The sequence below is a fragment of the Geotrypetes seraphini genome, chromosome 12, assembly GCF_902459505.1.
Source record: "Geotrypetes seraphini chromosome 12, aGeoSer1.1, whole genome shotgun sequence".
NCBI lineage: Eukaryota > Metazoa > Chordata > Amphibia > Gymnophiona > Dermophiidae > Geotrypetes > Geotrypetes seraphini.
In genome coordinates this window covers 61,922,958-61,930,856 of record NC_047095.1, presented here as the reverse complement: position 1 = coordinate 61,930,856, position 7,899 = coordinate 61,922,958, and positions in this window count along the sequence as shown.

Here is a 7,899-nt window from a genome sequence, read left to right as displayed (position 1 = left end):
ACCCCCACCCCCAAGCCACCAACGCGATTTCTCCCTGCTGCTTCCCTGAGCCAGGCCTGGCACGTACAAGCGCCGGGCCCACAAGACTTCACCTCTGACGTCAATTCTAACGTCGGAGAGGAAGTTCCAGGCCAGCCAGGCAGCGATTGGCTGGCCCAGAACTTCCTCTCTGAAGTCAAAATTGAAGTCGGAGGTGAAGTCTTGTGAGTCCGGCGCTTGTATGCGCCAGGCCTGGCTTGGGGAAGCAGCAGGGTGAAAAAGATTGCAAAAGCAACGCGATCGACTCACGTTGCCTTTGCGCTCTACTAGTTGATCGTGATCGACCATTTGGGCACCCCTGTGATAGATGAAAACTGTTTTCAGGTTTACAGTCAGCATGTCGCCCTTGTTAAGGTACAGAACTCCAGTACCAAAATGCTTGTTGACCAGTGTAACCAGAGCCATTCCACCAATGCATAAGAGCCAACTTGATTGTCCTATGCTTGGCCCACTTTTACTACACTTTCATTTCTAGAGTGGGGCAGTGGTTAAAGCTACAGCCTCAGCACCCTTAGGTTGTGGGTTCAAACCCACGCTGCTCCTTGCGACCCTGGGCAAGTCACTTAATCCCCCATTAGATAGATTTCAAACGTACGGACTTTAATGCAATGGGAAAGTACCTGAAGAAAGAGCTGTTAGGATGGGAGGACATAAGAGAAGTGGAAAGACAGTGGTCTAAGCTGAAAGGAGCGATAAAAATGGCTACGGACCTTTATGTGAAGAAAATCAATAAAAACAAAAGAAAAAGGAAGCCGATATGGTTCTCCAACCTAGTGGCTGAGAAAATAAAGGCGAAAGAGTTGGCGTTCATGAAATATAAAAAAAACCAAGAAGAGGAGAGCAGAAAGGACTACAGGGTGAAACTGAAAGAAGCCAAGAGAGAGATACGTTTGGCGAAGGCACAGGCGGAAGAACAAATGGCTAAAAATGTAAAAAAGGGAGATAAAAATTTTTTCAGATATATTAGTGAAAGGAGGAAGATAAAAAATGGAATTGCTAGGCTAAAAGATGCTGGGAACAAATATGTGGAGAGTGATAAGGAGAAAGCAAATGTGCTAAACAAATACTTCTGTTCTGTGTTCACAGAAGAAAATCCTGGAGAAGGACCGAGATTGTCTGGCAAAGTTACACGAGAAAATGGAGTAGATTCTGCGCCGTTCATGGAGGAGGGTGTTTATGAGCAACTTGAAAAACTGAAGGTGGACAAAGCGATGGGACCAGACGGGATCCATCCCAGGATACTAAGGGAACTCAGAGAGGTTCTGGCGAGTCCTATTAAAGACTTGTTCAACAAATCTCTGGAGACGGGAGTGATTCCTGGGGATTGGAGGAGAGCGGATGTGGTCCCTATTCATAAAAGTGGTCACAGGGATGAAGCAGGAAACTACAGGCCGGTGAGCCTCACTTCAGTTGTTGGAAAAATAATGGAAGTGTTGCTGAAAGAAAGGATAGTGTATTTCCTTGAAACTAATGGGTTACAGGATCCGAGGCAACATGGCTTTACAAAAGGTAAATCGTGCCAAACGAACCTGATTGAATTTTTTGATTGGGTGACCAGAGAGCTGGATCGAGGACATATGCTAGATGTAATTTATTTGGATTTCAGCAAAGCCTTTGATACAGTTCCTCATAGGAGGCTGTTGAACAAACTTGAAGGGCTGAAGTTAGGACCCAAAGTGGTGAACTGGGTCAGAAACTGGCTGTCGGACAGACACCAGAGGGTGGTGGTTAATGGAAGTCGCTCGAAGGAAGGAAAGGTGACTAGTGGAGTCCCTCAGGGTTCGGTGCTGGGGCCAATCCTGTTCAATATGTATGTAAGTGACATTGCTGAAGGGTTAGAAGGAAAAGTGTGCCTTTTTGCAGATGATACCAAGATTTGTAACAGAGTAGACACCGAAGAGGGAGTGGAAAATATGAAAAAGGATCTGCAAAAGTTAGAGGAATGGTCTAATGCCTGGCAACTAAAATTCAATGCAAAGAAATGCAGAGTAATGCATTTGGGGATTAATAATAGGAAGGAACCGTATATGCTGGGAGGAGAGAAGCTGATATGCACGGACGGGGAGAGGGACCTTGGGGTGATAGTGTCCGAAGATCTAAAGGCGAAAAAACAGTGTGACAAAGCAGTGGCTGCTGCCAGAAGGATTCTGGGCTGTATAAAGAGAGGCGTAGTCAGTAGAAGGAAGAAGGTGTTGATGCCCCTGTACAGGTCATTGGTGAGGCCCCACTTGGAGTATTGTGTTCAGTTTTGGAGACCGTATCTGGCGAAAGACGTAAGAAGACTTGAGGCGGTCCAGAGGAGGGCGACGAAAATGATAGGAGGCTTGCACCAGAAGACATATGAGGAGAGACTGGAAGCCCTGAATATGTATACCCTAGAGGAAAGGAGAGACAGGGGAGATATGATTCAGACGTTCAAATACTTAAAGGGTATTAACGTAGAACAAAATCTTTTCCAGAGAAAGGAAAATGGTAAAACCAGAGGACATAATTTGAGGTTGAGGGGTGGAAGATTCAGGGGCAATGTTAGGAAATTCTACTTTACGGAGAGGGTGGTGGATGCCTGGAATGCGCTCCCGAGAGAGGTGGTGGAGAGTAAAACTGTGACTGAGTTCAAAGAAGCGTGGGATGAACACAGAAGATTTAGAATCAGAAAATAACATTAAAGATTGAACTAGGCCAGTTACTGGGCAGACTTGTACGGTCTGTGTCTGTGTATGGCCGTTTGGAGGAGGATGGGCAGGGGAGGGCTTCAATGGCTGGGAGGGTGTAGATGGGCTGGAGTAAGTCTTAACAGAGATTTCGGCAGTTGGAACCCAAGCACAGTACCGGGTAAAGCTTTGGATTCTCGCCCAGAAATAGCTAAGAAGAAAAAAAAAAAAAAAAAAAAAATTTTAAATTGAATCAGGTTGGGCAGACTGGATGGACCATTCGGGTCTTTATCTGCCGTCATCTACTATGTTACTATGTTACTATGTGAGCTTGCTGGGACAGACAGGGAAAAATACTTCAGTATCTGAATAAACTCATGTAAACCATTCTGAACTCCCTTGTGAGAATGGTATAGAAAACGGAATAAAAAAAATAAAATAAAATACTGCAGGTTGGTGGCTTCTGTGGTACATCAAGATGTGGTAAAAGCCTGCCTTATACCGTACCTTGTCATTTCCTCTGTAAGTGCTGAAAATCGGCTTTGGCAATAGTATATTGGCTAGTTACAGAACTGCATTGGTGATGGCCAATGCTCTTTGCTTCTGTCTGCTGGTTGGGGAACATAACCCAATTGTCTGGAAGGATAGATTTGGTTGTCATTGATAGTTCATTGTATTTAGTTTTTTTGTGATCGAAAATAATTTTTCACGTGTCCTATTACAATAGGTATTCCCTAGATATTTATTCGTGCAAAGACTTTTAGATATTTATTCATATGCAAGACTTTTAGAAAAGAAATAAAGACCATACTCTTCAAGAAAACTCTGAAAAAAAAAATAATACCGCAAGTCTCAAACTCCACCTCTCACTAAAGCCAACTACCCCAAACAAATAACCTTACCCATTTCTTACTCTTTTTGAAAATGACCAATTTTTTCTCTTTTTTTTGTAAGTTCTTGTTGTAATACATCATGGATAATTCTTTTGCAATCCGCCTTGAACTGCAAGGTAATGGCGGAATAGAAATCCCTAATGTGATGTAATGTAATGTAAAATTCAGTTTAACATGACCAAATCCTGCACTGCACTCTTTCCTTTATATGTCGATTGGCAAACTTGTTTCTGTGTGACAAAACATACTAAAAATATATCCTGCCTGTTTCAGCTTAGATGTATCTACTGTTACATTTTACACCTAAAAGCTATTTTAAGCAGAAGATCACTTTAAGATTTTTTTTTTTTTTTTAATTTCTGCATGCTGCCCACCTGGTGGTTGTGTAGTGAACTGTCACTTGAAAGAATAGTTTAAACAGCCATGTTTTGGGCAGGATAATCTTGCAAGAGAGCAGTACATGTAACAGTGGGCTACGTTGTGTGAAGAGAGGAAAATGCAGCTCACTGACTAGATGTTTTAATGTGCGAACTCCAGGGAAATAATATATTGACTATTCTGTTGCATGAAGTAAAATTGAAAAACCCTTTGCAGACGGGGGCTGCTTGCAAACCTTTTCTTGTGAGCCAGAAATCTGGGGCAAGATGTTTGAAATCAGCAGGACTCTTAATGCTGCTTTGTTAAGTAATGAGGTAATATTTTGTCACTTCTTCTGGAAAACACCTTATTTTTTGTTTAATGTTCTCGTGAAGGATTCAGCTCATTGTAAAGGGTTTTCTCTCTTTCTCTCTCTCTCTCTCTTCATTTTTATGAAAAGTAATGGCATAGACTGTATGTGCTTCAGATTAGACGGTGGTGGTTCTGGGTTTTTCTTTTTTCCTTTTGTGATGCTTTTGAAGAATTGACTTGTCTTTGTGGTTTCAGCCTAGGACATTATGCCACGTAAAGCTTCTAAACTGCACAAAGTAGGTAGTTATTAACGCGGAATTGGCTTCTGGTTTAGTCCATCTGGGCTGCGAGTGAAAGAGCTTGCTGGCGACCACTGATGCCGAAATACCCGCAACCTTTGGGATGTATGCATGGTGCAGAGGGGCTCAATGATATGAGATTGGGTTTTTTTTTTTGTGTGTGTGAAAGAAGCTGCCATTAATGAGTCGAGACATTGCTCATTTGTGGTAAGGAAAGGGGAGAGAAACAAAATTCCTGTGATTTGATGCAGGTATTTTGGCTCAGTTATTGCAGGGCAAGTTTCTCTTTGTGTGAGTGAGTGGAGATGGAGGATGAAATAATGCATTGTTCTGAAGCCTGCTGCCTGACTCTGGGAGAAACCCCACATTTGTACATTTGAGGCTTTACGGATCTGTCAGGCAGCTGTGATGCATCTTAATGCTAAAAGAGAAATTGTTCTGTTGGAAATGATTTAAGGTTGATTTTTCACCCCAAAACAATTGGATTCTGCTTTTTGTCTTCAGAGGCCTTTTCTTAAAAAAAAAAAAAAATCAACCCAAACCCATCTATGCTTTTGTCTTTGAATTCTGTAAGTGCACGTCAATGTAGGTTTTAGAGAGGGTAATCGAGATTTTAACTCGCCTCATTTCTTAGCTTGAGATCCAGAGCTATCAATTTTAATAAATGTACTAAAGTCATTATGATTTCAGGAAAATATTTTAACCTTCCTTTTGCTACAATGGCATAAAAAGTAATCGAGGCTTCCTGGTTTTCTTCATAAACTATGCTAGTGATTTTAAAAATTATCCTCCATAGGGCTTTGCTAAAAATCCTTTTTTGGCCAGTTAAACTATTTTAGTCACAGAATAAGTAAAAGCTAGCGTTTAATGCCTTAATTGTATATTTTAGTGTTTGGTAATGAACTTCTGTACTTTTTTAAATACTCATTTGAGGCAATACATTCAATTAAGTAGCTCAGTCTCAGTTATATTATGGAAATACATACTCTATTCAAAATATAAAATTTACGTTTTCATGCCCTTTATGTTTAATCTAAGTACTCAGTCTACCAGGGAAAGGCTACAGTGTTTGCCATAAACATCCCATGTGTGTTTAAATTTTCTTGCACCCTAATGATTTTTTTCTTAACTTTATTTTTAACCAAATGGTGTTTTTTTATGTTTAACTAATTTTACTTTTTTCATATTTTCTTTAAAATTTTGTTGCAAGTTAAAACTTGTTTATGGAGTTAGCAGCACAATCACTGCATTTAATTTTTGAAGTTAGAAAATGTGGACTAGTTGATATATAAGTTTAGTTTATTTTGGGGTTTTTTGTTTTGTTTAGTATATCTGCTGTTATTATGGCCATAGCAGGCGCTTTGCCAATCAGTCACTTTTAGCTTCTTGAAAAGTGTTTATTAGAAAAATCCATTTCAGTTAATCATCAGTGCTGTGGAATTTGAGTCTGGATATGCAAGATGAAATCAAAAGAAAACATAGCATGAAGAATAAAAAACTTGCTACCTATTGTATAGGAAAGCAGTAATATTGGTTGGCTGCAGAGGAGAGCATAAAACTTTATCAAAATCTATTTCTTGTTTAAATGTTTTGCCCTTGAAACCCTAACATTTTTAAAGATAGGAGGAAAATTGAATATTAAATAATAGCATTTTAATAAGTTTATTCACCATTATGTTTGTCCTATCGAAACTGAACGTTTACTCCATCGCCAGGTTAGTGGACCAGATTAGCATAAATTTAAAGAAGAATACTTGCAAAGCAAGAAAATAATTGAATTCAAATACAAAATTCATTCAAACATTAAATATATGATGGCTGGTCAGATATGAAGTATCTCCCTTATATATACCAGGAATTTAGACCAAATCTAGAATCATTTTTATATATGTATATTTGCATGGCTGTGGGCAAAGCAAAAAAGAAGTATTTGTGCTCTTGTATAAAAATAAATAAAAATGCAGACATTTTTTAAACCCTGTTAGGAAAGAATGTTTATCACATCTTTAAACTAAGAGGCGGATGATTCAAAACAGAGATCTGTAGGAAGTAACTGAAGAATAGATAGGTAAAAAAAAAAAAAATACTATAGACTTCAGAGCTATACGTGCTATAAAGAGGTGAGAGGGCAGGGTTACTGGGGAATGACTGAGATGGGGCATCTCCTAAATATAGGTTTGCAAACTGTCGCTGTGACCTGTAGTAACTGCAGCACTTTTCGAGGAATTAAAGTTCAAAATGCTTGCATGTTTTGTTTCTTCAGCTGGGTCCCTTAATTACTAGACACAAGCTGCAGCTCAGCAATCTACTCTCTGTCGTCGTGGAGGTCACGAAATCATTAACATCTCCGCTCTGGCAGAATCTAATTTCAATAGCACCTGATGCGAGAACGCCCCCTTCGGTCCTCGCGTCCAATCGGATCCTCGCCTCGGCTGACAGATGGCCCCATAAATGGACGTCAAAAACGGAGAAACTGAAAGCTAAATATTCCGCAGGTCTCCGTTTTCAGTTTCTTATCGACATCTAAGATTCGGGGGGAGCTTAAGCCTTTTAAGCGTTTTCTTTTTTTTTTCCTGAGTTAACTTATTTATTTCTTTTCATTTTGTGTCAGTCGTTTGCTGAGCAAACAATCTGCATCTATTTTAGCTTTTATTTTATTTTTTTTGTGGATCGTAAAACAAAACACAACACAACATAAAAAAAAAAAAAAACAACCCAAACAAAAAAAAAAAACAACAACCCCCAAACCTGAAATATTTATAAACTTGGCACGAGACGAGTTTGAAGCCTTGCGAAAGACACCTTACTTTGTCCAATCAGAATGGTGATGGTAGGTATGAGTAGCTTTTGTATTATCATCTTGCTGTTAGCAGTGGAAAGAACGCGGAATAGACGTGCAATCCCCGTGTATGCACCTTTTGTCTCTGTGTACTGTGTTTGCACATTGGTTTGTGACTCCAGATGTGTTGCTTTTCTTGTCATTTCTTGACTGGCTCCTTGTGGGGGGGGGGGCAGATCCTTTTAATAAAGGACAATAGCTCCTGCTTGGTCATTGCAAGGTCAGTGTCATGTTGTCTCAACACGAGCATGACCACAGTGTGTGTGTATGGGGGGGAGGGGGGTGAAACTGATGTTGGTGGTGTGTTTTTTTTGTGTGTGTGTGTTTCTTTGGAAAGGTGCAGCTGTTTCTAGGTCCCCCCCCCCCCACATCCCCCAACAACATCTTTCCGATGCCCCCCCCCCCAAATGCCTAGGAAGGGAAGAACAGTTTTTGGGTGGGTTTGTTTGTTGTTTTGGTTTTGTTTCTGGTGGCCCTGCCCGGTCGATATGGTAATTTGGAGAGTGATT